This window comes from Diceros bicornis, chromosome 26, assembly GCF_020826845.1.
Source record: "Diceros bicornis minor isolate mBicDic1 chromosome 26, mDicBic1.mat.cur, whole genome shotgun sequence".
NCBI classification, from domain to species: domain Eukaryota; kingdom Metazoa; phylum Chordata; class Mammalia; order Perissodactyla; family Rhinocerotidae; genus Diceros; species Diceros bicornis.
Genome location: NC_080765.1, coordinates 25,742,451 through 25,756,973, shown reverse-complemented (window position 1 = coordinate 25,756,973; position 14,523 = coordinate 25,742,451). Strand labels below are relative to the sequence as shown.

The 14,523-nt window shown below is 40.4% G+C and overlaps 1 long non-coding RNA gene across 2 annotated transcripts; it reads left to right on the top strand.

Moving 5' to 3' along the window:
* The first annotated feature begins 418 nt into the window (after window positions 1–418).
* Window positions 419–10,345, top strand: LOC131422503 (uncharacterized). 2 transcript variants are annotated; one of them, XR_009224091.1, is made up of 4 exons: window positions 419–464; window positions 4,840–4,971; window positions 8,437–8,458; window positions 10,274–10,345. It is a non-coding gene; the product is annotated as an uncharacterized LOC131422503 (long non-coding RNA). The 2 variants fall into 2 exon arrangements; XR_009224090.1 differs by lacking the exon at window positions 419–464 and adding an exon at window positions 2,046–2,097.
* Window positions 10,346–14,523: the final 4,178 nt, after the last annotated feature.

Here is a 14,523-nt window from a genome sequence, read left to right as displayed (position 1 = left end):
ATGAGCTGAAAGAAAATGAGCTTGTGCTGTCCCAGTGACAAGAGCCTGAGCCTGGGAGGGCACATGGTGCGTCTCAAATGTGCTTTTTATATTTGTTTAGTTCATTTACTAATGACTAGGAACACAGAGCTGTGAAGAGAAGCTCAGAATTGCCAAAGACTTGCCAGCAGGATGGAGTTTGATTTTTCTTTGTGCTCTAATGGGGGGCTTAAATGCTTTCCTCTGATTATGTTTGTCCATCTATGCATTTGTGGGGTAGGATCGGAGGGGACATTTGAATCTTGCCGTTTGGATTTCTGGGAGGGGAGAAAGGCAGAATTTCACATGGACTACGGATAATGCATGTGTCTTTCCTCTCTTAGGAAGCTGAGAATGCAAGACCGTGAGCGGGTGGAAAAGCAGCAGCAGCTGTCAGCGGCAGAGAAGAGACTGAAACTGGCTGCAGAAGAAACGCAGAACTGCAGGTGAGTTCAGCTCCTGAATACCAGCGGCTCGTAAAACCTTTGTTAAATTTTTTTTTTTTAACTTTTGTACAAGGTTTAGACCCAATCCATACACCAATATAAACAAATGTTCAGAAGACATTTATATAGAGATTTCACACAAGAAAGAAAAATGTTAAGTTTTACAAATGTCACATTAAAATATTAACTTAAAAAAAGTAAAAATTGCTAAAAATTTCCTGATCTTCAATGTTGACCAGACTATGTGGAAACACGGTTCACAAAAGTGTTCCTGGAGTAGGCAAAAAACTGTTGTCAACCTTAGGGAAGCAGTTTGGTGTCAGATGGATCACATCAACAGATATGAGCACTTTTGAAAGGGCTGTGCCTGGGTCCTGATGCCAGACAGTGACCAGGGTAGGGATGCTCTGGGGACAAGGGCCCAGGGTAGGGACAGGGACCCTGACAGGGTGCACTTAGAGTGGAGGTGTTGCGTGGAGCTTAGCAGATCCTGAGGAGAAGAGAGAGAGAGAGGCGAGCCTCCCCAGGACCCTGCCATGTGTCAGAGTGGCTTCACCCTCTCCCACAATAACACCAATAACAATAATACATCAGCAGGACTATCATATGACAATATTATCATCACCACAGCAATGACTGACCATTGGTCCCAGGTCGAGGAGCAAGGGGTGTGACCATGGCCAGCTGGTTTGACCTCATCTTCTGAGCAGGGCACACCCCAAGCAAAGTTGGTCCCTGGGCAAAGCTTCTTTCTGGCCCCTTTTCCCTCTGGAGTCTCTTAGCCTCAACCTCCCCTCTCCCAACATCCCCTCCCAGACCCAAGTCCCCTGTGACCCTTTTCTCAGCCTGAGTACACTCTACTTGTGTATTTGATTCTTCTTTTCACTTCACTTGAAAGTCACGCTGTGCTTTGTCTGTTTTTCAGTCAATGGCCATGGGAAACCTTGGGATGTCAGAAAGGAAGAAGGGAGTGCCAGAGTCGGGGAGAGCGGACCTGGGTTGGGAAGGACCAGAAACCAGAAGGTCTGTGAAGGTTCCAGAAAGGACCTGCTGTTGGGGTGGCTCCCGGTGAGGGTGGGGGAGGGGCATTCTAAAAGTGAGGTCACACGGTGTCCACGGTGATGAACCAGGGGTGAAGGCAGGGGATTGGTCAAAGGTGAGTATAAAGCATCGCGGTTGCTAAGGCAGCGCCCAGACAGGAGAAGACTCGGAGGAAGACGAAGCCCTCGTCCCCTCCAACTGCTCCTGAGAGTCCACTTCACTGCTCCTTGTGTCCTGCTGACCTACTGACCTACTGACCTGTCTGAACCCTCCTCCTTCCCCTCTAGGACTTGATCTGACCCAGTACTTTCCCTGACACCCCTCTTCTCCTCCTCCCCGGTGACCAAAACCACCCTTCCTGCCACACCCCCTCCCCAATCCCACCCCCAATTCCAACCTCTCCCCCCGACCCACTCCCCACCTCTCCCCTCACCCCCTTCTTCCTCCACCCCTCCCCTCACGCCCTTTGCATCCCTCCCTCCACACCTCCTTCCTCCTGACCACGATCCCCTGAGAGGACCAGGACATGGGGGCGCAGAGGTTGATCTTCTGGCTCCTCCTGCTCGGGTTTGCCGGTTACCCAGACACAAACGTGAGTAGACATTGGCATCAGATGTTTCCTCCTTCTTATTGGGCTCTTTCACATGGTGGGTAAATAAATTTTTCATGGGTTCCTGGCTGGGAACTCAGACATTCCTAAGACTGAGGACCTCAGGCCAGGTTGCTTGACCCGCCTGAATGGGTTCTGGCCACAGCTGTCCACATCAAGTTCTGGGTCCTGTCAGCATTGCTTGGACCAAACACAGCAGGGTCGACAGGATGGAAACCTGAAAGTAGTAACTTTATAGCATCAAGAAGGAAGGATTTGTGAATATATTAAAAGTCATTGAGTTGTAAGTCTTCAATGGGAGAATTGTATGATATATGAATTATATCTCAATAAAGTTGTTTTTAAATATGTAAGGAATTCTTATTTAATGGGAGTCATGAGAGTTAGACAAGCTCCTGGAAGCCTTGTCAAGATCCTGCTTCAAGCTCTGCAGGTGTAGGGTCCATCTCATGTGTAGTTTGTTTCCCTGTGAGTACGTGATTCATATATGTGAAGGCTGGCAGCCCTGGGAACAGTGGTATCTAAGCATTGGTGTTGGTGCTAGTCTGTTAAAAAGTGGAATGTCTTTTGTGCTCGGTGCTTTCTGGCTTGTTGACTTTTAGCAACTTCTGAGTCGTCCCTTCCTTTCTGCTCTTGGAAGCTGCCCCCAGGGACTCTGTGTCCAACCAGGTTGATGGGAGCCCTGAGAAGTCCATCAGAAAATAAGTGGCTGCATCCTGCTGGGATGTTTATAATGGGGAAATCATTAGGAGTGACATGACCAGAAGGTGAATGAGTTATCCTTTCCTTAGTAAAGTGTTCATGTCCAGAGTGTTGATTTACACAAAGCAAAAAGGACATTAAGGACGTCCTTAATGTCCTTAAGATTGTCCACAGTTAAAGAAATTCCAGATTCCCACTGTGCAAGTTTTCACTCTCTCATTAAAAAACACTTCTACCCTGAGAGGAGAGAGAGAGACTGAGAACAGCCCTTAGAGATAAGTAGATTTGTTTTGACTGGCATGCATCAGATTCTTAGGGATCTGGAAAGGTCCAGTGGTCAGGAACAACCCTCACGTTGAGGCAGAATCATCCCAATGAATACCTCCAACCAAAGGAGAATCTATTCTGTTTCCTTTGAGTCTATGAAGGCAGAAATTTCTTGATAGTCTTTATTAGAATTTTCCCCCTTCTGCTTAGGCTGCATTCTCAGAGATGAGATAACCTCTCTTTCCCTACCTCATCTTTGAGTACCTGGATAAACTCACTTGTCTTGTGTTTCCACCTCCTCCCTTGCCCATGGCCATTGAGTATCAGAACCTCAGGTTTATTGGCCCCATTGGATCGAATCTAGGTAGGATTGAACTACTGATATCAGCTCCCAACAGTTGCCAGATGTAACAAGAGTGCCCATGACTGGGGATGTTTTACCAGGTAGTGACCAGATGGTCTTTGTCTTTTTTGTGCATTTGATCCACATGTTTAACCATTGTGCTGAGCTACTGCTCTCTCAGACGGTGGCGACTCAAAGACAGTGTATGTTTCCCATGAGCACACATTTGACTGACCCCAGCTGTGAGGGCTGAAGATGAAAACATTATAGATTTCAGAGGCCACTTTCTAGAGAAGTTTTATTTGCACAAAACTAAAGCTTGGTATGTAGATTAGTGTGAATTACATTGTGAGTCTATTTTCTTCTAAAATACATATAGGTCTAGTTTTTGTAAAAGGACATTTGCCTTTTGTTTTGATGAACATACATCCTAGAAATTTTGTATTCCTTTACAAATTAATTTTCATGATTGCTATTGATTGATTTAGGTGCAATACTGTAAAATAGGAATGTGAATTCTTTTTATTGGCTATTTGGAAGTGTGTTTTTAACTAACTACAGTTCTCTTAGTTTTAATCATAATATACAAGATTACACTGTTATGAAAATCTTTATGTACTTCAGAAATCTGACATTATGTGCTCTGGTTCAGAATCAAAGTGAACATTGAAAGAAAACCCCAATAGGTTTAGAAATTGGGGCTAAACAAAAATTTGGAATTAATTTTTGTGGGAGTAATAATCCCAGTGTTATTATAATAGCAGCTGCCCATGTCTCTCAGTTATGTACATTTCTATAAACATCTCTCTCTATATTATTCTCATTTGTATCTTTAGCACACATTTTTCATTGTTATTTTTTCCCATTCTTCCATACATTTGGGTATATTTTTGGTGATGTTCCAAATAATTTTATCCAGGTACTTCATGAATATACAACAGAAGACTGAGGCTTCCCATCCACTCTAAGTTTGATTTTACTTATTTTTCAATTTAATTGGTTTATAAGTTCATAGTTCATGTTCTGTTGACTATTTAAAAAATATTTGCAATGTGTTTGTCAGCAAAATAAAATCTCCAAGTGTGCGTATTAGATTTTTTTCCTACAGCTTAAGTGCGGTATAATTTTTGTATAATAACAGCACCATTTTATTGAATACAATTTGTTGATATTTAACATATGTTTGCAGCAATGAAACCATCACCCCATTAAGATAGTAAACACACTCGTCACTCCCAAAAGTTTCCTCCTGCTCCTTTTAATCCATCTGTCTTCCCTCTCCTCCATGAGGAGATATTTGAGAGGTTTGGTTACCTCCTGGAGGCTGGTTTAGGGTTTCTAAAGGTGACTCTTTGTGACAGATGTATTGTAAATGTCTTTGAGGTTCCTCATGATCTCCATTATTATTTCAGCCAGTCCATATTCTGCCTGACCATTTCCGTCTTGGGCCTGATGTTTTTGGAATTCTGTGGAAGTTGACCATTATTATTACTTCTTTGGGAATTTCTGCATTTTTAATTTTCCTCTGGAGAACCGTCCTTGCTGTGAGTATACTAAAGTAATTAATGGATAGACTTTTAATCATCAATAAGTAGGAATTTTGGTAGTCACTGAAACTTTTATTTACATTCAGTACCACAAATTTCCCTCTAAGTACTGCTTTCACTGCATCCCACAAATTTTAATAAGTCCTATTTTCATTATCATTTAGATTGAATTATTTTTAAATTTCTGTTGAGATGTCTTCTTTGACCCGTGTGTTCTTTAGAAATGTGTTGTTTAGTCTCCAAATTTTTTGTAGTTTTCCAGCTATCTTTCTGTTACTGATTTCTAGTTTGAATCCATTGTGGTCTAAGAACATAGTTTCTATGATTTCTTTTACTTTAAATTTGTTAGGATGTATTTTATGGCCCCGAATATGGTGTATCTGAGTGAATGTTTTATGTGAGCTTGAGAAGAAGGTATATTGTGCTGTTGGATGAAGTCTTCTACAGATGTCAATAGATCCATTTGATTGAAGATGCTGATCAGTTCAACTGTATTCTTATTGAATTTCTGTAAGTTGGATCTGCCAATGATAGAGGGTTTTGAAGTCTCCAGCTATAATAATGGATTCATCTATTTCTCCTAGCAATTCTGTCAGTTTTTGCCTCATGAATTTTGCCGCTGTGTTGTTAATGCACACATGTTAGGGATTGCTATGTCTTCTTGGAGAATTGACCCTTTACCGTTAAAGTGATGCCCCTCATTATCCCTGATAATTTTCCTTACTCTGTAGTCTTGTTTTGAAGGATAAGTTCACTGGCTGCAGAAATCTAGGTTGATGGTTCCTTTCTTTTAATACTTTAAATATTTCATTCTACTTTCTTGTCGAGTTCTGAAGAGAAGTTGAATGTACTTCTTATCCTTGTTCCTCTATGGGTAAAACGCTATACCCCCCTGCCCCTTGCTTCTTTTACAATTTTTTGTCTTTGCTTTTCTGTAGTTTGAATATTATGTGTCTAGATGTACATTTTTTCTTGTTTTGTATTTATCCTGCTTGGAATTCTTTGAGCTTCCTGGATCTATGGTTTCACAACTATCAGTAATTTTGGAAACTTCTCAGTCATTATTGCTTCAAATATTTCCTCCTTTCCTTTATTCTGCTGGTATTCCCATTATGTATATGTTACATCTTTTGTAATCGTCTCACTGGTCTTGGATTTTGTGTGCTGTATTTTGGGTATTTTTTTTTCTTTGCATTTCTGTTTTGAAAGTTTCTACTGACATTTCTTCAAACTGGTTGATTCTTTCCTCAGCTATGTCGAGTCTCTTAATGAATGCATCAAAGGCATTCTTCATTTCTGTTATGGGGATTTTGATTTCTAGAATTTCTTTTGGATCCTTATAATTTTCATCACTGCTTATATTCACCATCTCTTCTTGCATGTTGTCCGCTTTTTTTGCTAGAGCCCTTAGCATGTTATTCATCATGGTTTTTGATTCTTAGCCTGATAATTCCATCCTCTCTGCCATACTGAGTGTGATTCTAATGCTTTCTCGCTGTGTTCAACCTGTGTGGTTTTTTCTTTTAGTTTGCCTTGTAAGGTTTTGTTGAAAGCTGGATGTCGTGTCCTGGTTTAAAGGAACAATTGAGGTAAACAGGCCTTTAGTCTGAGGATTTATATTTATCTGGCTAGTGGTTAGGCTGAGTTTACTCTTAGGTGAGACAGGAAGAAGAGAGAGCTCTGGAATTGGGTATTTCCCTTCACCTAGGTCACTTAGTCTTTGGAAAAACACCAGTAAGTCTCTGCTAAAGTAGTTTCTCTTGTGGGCAAGTCTTTTTAAGAAGAACAGAATACTGTGAGTTTATTTCTAAATAGCTATTTTTCCCCTGTCCCTGCCAATAGCACGAGGGGATTTTTCTCCAGTATTTACTGTGAGAAACTGTTAGGATTCCTGGGGATAAAACTCACACAAGTATGGGAAACCTTCCAGATTGGGCACCCTGGCATTTTTAAATCTCTTGCTTGTCCACACTGAGCATCCAGGAATTCATCAATTACAGTAAATGTTTTCCTACCATGATGTTCTGGTTTCTGCAGAGATTTCTGACCTTGGGCTTCTGCTCCAATAAGGGGTGATTTTCTGTATTGCCCAGTCTGGGTCTCTGATTCTGCAGGCGGCGTTTGTGACATCAGTTCTCTGATAGATCTATGAAGAGTTTTTGACTTTCAATTTGTTCAGCTTGTATCTTGTTATGTGGACAGGAGTGACAGCTTCCAAGCTCCTTACAAGCTGGATCAGAATCCAGGAGTCCAGCTCTCTTATTTCCTTTAGATCACTAACTTAAACACAAATTAACGTTTGAAATGGAAGTTAACTTTGTAAAATATTCTAATCTTTTTAGTAAAGAACTCATTGAGCAAGACAACGATATATTTTCAATGAGAAAACTACAATTTATAAACCCTTCCCTTCAAAAGGAAACCCCGATATTAAGTATTTCTTGAGCCCATCCCACTTCCCACTTGTCCCTGCCTGTGGGGTTGGGTAACAAGGGACAGGGAAGTTCACTGTTTCCTGAGCATCATGTGAAGTTAAAGGAATATCTGAGATTTTCTGTTTGTCCTCCGTGGATGCATTGTCCTATGACATTGTTATTATGACTGGCTTTTGATACTGTAATGATATCCTGGTACCTTGGCATGTTTTTTGGGCTGACCTCAGTGTCTGAGCATCATTTAAAACTCTTGAATGGGAAAATATGTTTTAGGGGTCAAGAAAATGTGTCTTTCCGTGGTATTAAAATGGGGTCCTGCCTGGATTTTATTGAGCTGTAATTCCACAGGGGATGCCTCCGGGCTGGGAAGCACTTTTTGCCCTTTCTTGAAATGTTAGCTGTCATTTCTGTTGTTTATTGTGCTTGTTCTCCAGCCATCTCCCACTCTCTTTCTCATTTGATGACCCTCTGTTTTTAGTGGTCTGGGAAAATCATAGGACCTGATGTGCTGTAATTGTTTATTAATTCAGCAATCAGCCAACTCTGTAAGATTTCAGACAGGCTTTCTATTGATTGAAAGAGGTATATCTTAGTACAAAGATTTTGCCTTTTCTTTTTAAGTTTTTTTGGAGGCTTTTAAAACAATCCCAGGTTCTGGACGTCAGTGTGGATATTGGGTTTGACAAAAAAAATCAGGGAAATGATGCATTAGAGTGTTTATAAAAATGTTTGCCATATCCATTATCAAAATTAAATAGTGTTCACTTAATAGAGCATAAACAGATCTTTTGATCAAAAATAAGTAATTTACTTTTGTGCTCTTTATCAGTGATGGTTGTGAAGTTTTATGACTTAAACAGGAAATTATAATTTTCCCTTATTTTTAATCCTATAATTAATCATTATGCTGAACAAAATGATGACTTTAATTTCATTGGATTATTATTTTGATATTTTGTCAGAATGATAGATTTTCACTAATAATATGTTTTGACATCATATTTAATTTTGTTTCTTCCTCTCCTAGGTAAAGCCTCGAGTATATCAAGGTAAGAGTTTAGGCTTTAGTTTCCTTTGTAATATTTTCTCAGTTCTAGTGTTTGATGTGGGTTTTAATTCAATTGGGAGTAAATACAGTGACTTCTGATGTCTAATTGACTTTTTTTTGTGTGTGTGAGGAAGATGGGCCCTGAGCTAACATCTGCCAGTCCTCCTCTTTTTGGTGAGGAAGATTGGCCCTGGGCTAATATCCATGTCCATCTTCCTCCACTTTTCATGGGACGCCGCCACAGCATGGCTTGACAAGTGGTGCGTCGATGCGCGCCCGGGATCCGAACCGTCGAACCCCGGGCCGCCGCAGCAGCGCACGCGCACTTAACCTCTTGCGCCACTGGGCCGGCCCCGCTAATTGACTTTTTGACGCTTGAAAATTTTACTCTTCTGGGGTTGGAAACTAAATGACAACATAAGGGGAGTTGCCATCTATTGAGATAAGAGACCCGCAGGAGGAATGGATCATGGGAGTGGGACGATAGGGTGAGTTTAATTTTGCATAGAAATGTTTAGGAAGCAAGTGATGGCATGAGGCTGAAGTTTGGAGTGAATATGTTGACATGACCTGGCTCTTGGTGAAATGTAGAGATGATAAAACACTACTAGAGCCTATCAAGAAGTTTATGGCTGAGAGAAGAACCAGGTATTGCCAGGCAAAGTGTGTGTCACGACCCTGGGTTATGAGTCTGAAGCGGAGGGAGCCACTCATGCCAGTGGAGAATGGGTGGAAATGAACCTGATGCAAAATAGGGATAAGACATTCTGTACGGGCTTCCCAGACTGTGATGATTAAGTGGTGCTGTCTGTTGAGAGCCAGGGTGGCTGCCTGACACTTAGTAGGCCCTCAGCTGCTGGTGTTTGTCACAGCGAATGCAGCAGTGCTGGTGGTGAGAAGAGTGACCAGGGTATCAGAGCTCTCATGCTGGGCAAATAGAAGATAAGTTTGCACTTTGTGGTCAGGTGAGAGAATTAAACGCCTCTGAGAGGAGTGTGGAATTGTGGGCTATGTTCTGGAGCTTTCCATGTGTTATCCATCTGTTACTGGGTGCTTCACGTGTGCTGTATTCCTGTAATGGTGGATCGTAACATTCTCACCTTGGGGCTGAAGGATATTGTCTTATAGGGATTGTGAGTTATCCAGGTCCTCTAGCGACTAAGTGGTAAAGCCAAGGTTGTACCCAAGTGTGTTTGATTCCAAAGACCTTGTCCTCCTGAGCCTCCCACCCTGGCTCTCATGAAGGGGAATCTGCTGGGCAGCAGGAAGGCGTGAGAGACTTTTCAGTAGCTGGTCAAGTGACATTTAGAGGAATCTCTCTGGGTAATATTAAAGGGTGGGGAAAACCTGGAAGAAGTCAGGTGTTTTTTTTTTTCTTTTTTCCTTTTGATTTTTGTTTTTTAAAGCAATTGCACTGATCTGTTTATTTTATGTGATAATTGGAGGACAGAATATAAGTACAAGGGTTGCTTGAATTTTCTCTGTTTCCCCTCTGGTGATGACAGGGCTGTGTGAACTGTTCACATTTTCTAAAAATATTGCCTAACGATGGGATGTTAGGCTAAGACATTGTTTCCCCATCTTTGAAAAAAGATTAAATGGGAATCTCATTGAAATAGGGTTCTTCTTTCTATATTTGTTTCCCGCATTTAAAATGCCACTAACTGAAACTTGCTTTCTTCAGGGATCGTAGTCGTGCTAAAAAGTTATTTACTCTCATAGTGCCAATAATGTGCCTTTGCTGTTGACACATTGGGGTAATTCCATTTTATTGGTTTTGGTAATAATCTGAGAAATAATTTTTATCTCTTTTTAGTTAATTTACATCAAATTTCTGAGAAGAAGAAGAATTACTTGAAAGAAAACTCAGAACTGGCCGAAAAAATATCTGTTTGTGAAAAGAAGGTATAATCATCCTTTAATTTTTATTTTCATGGCTTGACCTTGAAGTATACTTCCTCTTTCTTCTAGTTCACTTATTTTGCTGTCTCTTCTTTCATCCTAGTGTCCCATTTCATTACCATGTATAACAGTCTAAATTCAAAACAAGCCTCTTATATGTAAACTACCACTTTTTTTATATCTGTAAGGACTTACCCATGTGAGATAGGTTTCACTATCACTATAATTAATGTTTTTGAATTCTGAATCCATTATTACGTATTTGTATAGATCAATGAAGCAAAGAAATGTGCTCAAGAAAATAAGAGGCAGAACAAGATTCTTGGCGACGAAGCACATAAATTGGAGGTAAAAATCCCTCCTTTTTCCTAGATTACACTCTAAAAACAGAAATAAAAATAATGAATAAATGTTACTAATATCTATATGTTTTGTTTAAGAAAAACATCAAAATGCTTGGAAGCATTAATGACATGATTGAAAGTATATTTGCTGAACTGGCATCTGACGGAGATCGAAACAGCGAGAATCGGGACTTGGTGAGAGTTTGGCTACTAAGTTATTACCATAATTTGACTTTTGAGCCTTTTTGTTCACTGGGTTAATTGAGCCCTGCATTCTTCCATGCTGTTCACTGCTGTTTCAAATACTAATACCACAGAGCCTTTTTAAATATAAGGACTTAGGAAGAATTTTTTTCTGTTTTTACAACCTTGAGTAATTTTTTTTATATCATTCAGCACTCCCTCCTCTCCAAGAAAGGTAGAACTGAGAAATTGTACTAGAGATTTCTAGCCATGTTGGACAGTCCTGTCCCTCTTAGTACAGAGCAGAGAATTTTCAAAGTGAATCTGGTGACAATATTTACTTTTCACTAAGAAGAGCTGTTCATTTGAGCTGTTTGGCTTCAAGATTTTAGGCCTTCTTTGCTTTTGCCTTGTCACCCAGTCAAGTATCCCATTGTCTTGAATGTAGGAAAGTCAGAGTGCCCATGAAACATTTCTGACTTCAACTATTCTCTTAGTTCCTCATTTCTTTATGTGTTTGACTTTTCTCCTTGGCTCAAACCGGATCTACCGCTTTTAGTGGTACAGGGGCTGATGTGGGACATGTTTTGTTGGCATTTCTTCTTTTTAGCATGTCGCCCAGTGTTTCTATTGAAATCCAGTACATGTTTTATTTCTATCCTACGTGCAAATATCAGAAAAGAAAAATCTACAGAAAACTTAAAAGTTGATATTTCAGTGAACAACTCAGGAATTTCAGAAGTAAACTACCTATATTTGCTTCAAGAATTTCATTGTAGACCTTAGCTTTGGTGAAGAACAAATGTGTCATGTCTTAGAATATTAAATTTATATGTTATTGATTTAGGGATTTTTCTTCTTGGGAACTAAGTCATTAGTGAGGATGTTTTGCTTTGGGTTTGAATCCCCCTGAATGAAATTCGTGTCAGTGAACTGAAATTGAAGTCTGAAGAACAGCATGTACAGAAGGAAGATGCTCAGCTTAAGATCAAAAAGGAGCAAATAACAAAAAGTTACTCCCATAGATTATATAAATCAGAGAACTAAATATCATTACTTCCTTTTTAATTTTCTTATTTTTAATTGAGACTAAATACACGTAAAATTTACCGTCTAACCATTTGTAAGTCTACATTTTAGTAGTGTTAAGTACATTCACATTGTCGTACAATCATTACTTCTTGAATACCTTTTCTCAAATCTCTCTTAAAGTCAGTAGATGTGAGTGGAGAATTCAAGGATTCGAAGCAGACAGCCTCGACGTCTAATAAACGTAATCTGGAAGGTATGTTGCTTGTTGGGAAGAAACCCCATATAATAAAAATGAGTTTGCAGTAAGAAGGTAAAAAATGACTTCTTGCCTTCAGGATTCTCTCCTTTCTTCTCTCGCCATCACAACCAAGTATTTGGAACATGTGCACACACACAAAGAAAATGGTTTTATGCTTTACAGAAAGAAGAAAGAAACTAGAAGACAACTGTGAGGCACTGAGATCTGTTAAAGAGACAAAGGAAGCCGAATTAGAAATGCTAAAGAAGAACACACGTATGGTTGATGAAATCTGTGGACAAAGAAAGTGGGTCACAGAACAGTAAGCTATTCATGTGTTGATTGTTACAAATACTGTTGTATTAGTGAATGTGTAGACCAATGTAGAGAATTATAATTTTTTTAGAACATTTATCACCGTATTTTTGCCATATTCAGTCAGTACAGAATTGTTTCTCCTTTCTGCCTTGATTTTTGTAATCTGCGTCTTCCTTTCCATTCTAACTGGTTGTCAGAGATTCTTATTTGTAATTAATTTAAGATTGGAGGGCGTACAGGTACCAGCTTTAATCACTTCATTATCTGGAACCCTTTGGGTTCATTTACATTGTACTCTAGGTTTCAATCCCATCATATTGTCCTGACCTGCCATATGTCTATCATTTCCTATTAAATTCTAGACATTGGGTAGATAATATTTAGAGAAAAATTGAGGCCTTGTCTGATGTCATCTTGCTGCAGAAAAGATGGGAGTTTACATGTGGCAGGTGATCAGGGACGCCAGCAGTACTGAATCCTATTAATCCAGTTAGTGACTGAGACCACTCACTGCAGGCTTAGTCCCTCCTAAGGCCAGTGTGTTTTCTGTCTGCCTTTATTCTTAGTGTGTAAGTCTCCTGGGACCCAGCTAAGGCCCGCAGGATTTTCTAGGGTGACCTTCGCTGACTGACCATGAAGTCCAGTTGTTTGACTTCTGTGCCCAGGGATGTGTGCAAACGCAGCTCAGCGTCTTTGCATCTCATAAGTCTCCTCTGGGATTAGTTGGTGAACCCTGGGGAAAGTGGCCCCAAATGCCAGGCTGACCTTAATCCTGGGCATCATTCTTCTCCGTCTTGGCCTCATGTCTCTTTGCTGGTTTGATAGCAATTTGGTGCATTCTATCATGAATTTCATATTTTGGCCAGTGTTTCCTATGGTTCTCAGGGGGAGATGAGGGACTTCAGACCCACTCATCCATGTTCAAAGGCAAAACTTTTCTTATATTCCCACAAGTGCCAGGTTTGTGTTCTCCCTGCCCCGGACTGGGGTAGGGTGGCTCTGTCCTCACTGGCATCTTATTTGCATTAAACTATGAGATGTTTTAGGGTGGGGATAGTGCCCTACCTCTCTCTATATCCCCATCACCTTACAATGCACCCACTCTGTTCCAGCCAGTCCAGAAAGCATTTGCTGAAAGATTGGCTGGGTGGCCAGAAACAAATGCGTGAACTTTGTCTCTTTAGTGTTTTTGTCCCTGTTTCCTAGAGCTCTTTTAATTTTGTGTGTGATCCCTAGCAAATCCAATGTCAAGTTGAGAATCTTTTGAATCAGAACCTTGAACAAAGTAGTTTGAAGGCAACACAACACATCTGCCTTAAGCCATTGCCCTTTGCAGCCTTCACTGTCAATGAAATCAAGGTACTTGTTAATGAAATCAATCTACCTGTTATTGATATCCTCAATTTGAAAGTTTTCCATTTTCAGGAGATACCCTGATTATGGGGCGATTCAGATAATTTTTCATTCAGCATGGTTTCCATTCTCCTCAACTAGGATCTTTGAAGTAGGTGGCAGGAGTTCCATTCTTGAACTGTAGAAGTGTCTAGTAGTTAATTGTCCGATGTTATGACACCATGTCCAGCAAGGATCTATGGCTGTGTCATGGCCTCAGGTCTCTCCCTGGGAGAAATCAGACAAGTCATGAACCTCTGCTTCATCCTAATGTGCTTACTTGTGACGAGCTGAAAGAAAATGAGCTTGTGCTGTCCCAGTGACAAGAGCCTGAGCCTGGGAGGGCACATGGTGCGTCTCATATGTGCTTTTTTTGTTTGCTTAGTTCATTTACTAATGACTAGGAACACAGAGCTGTGAAGAGAAGCTCAGAATTGCCAAAGACTTGCCAGCAGGAGGGAGTTTGATTTTTCTTTGTGCTCTAATGGGGGGCTTAAATGCTTTCCTCTGATTAGATTTGTCCATCTATGCATTTGTGGGGTAGGATCGGAGGGGACATTTGAATCTTGCCCTTTAGATTTCTGGGAGGAAAGAAAGGCAGAATTTCACATGGGCTACGGATAATGCATATGTCTTTCCCCTCTTAGGAAGCTGAAA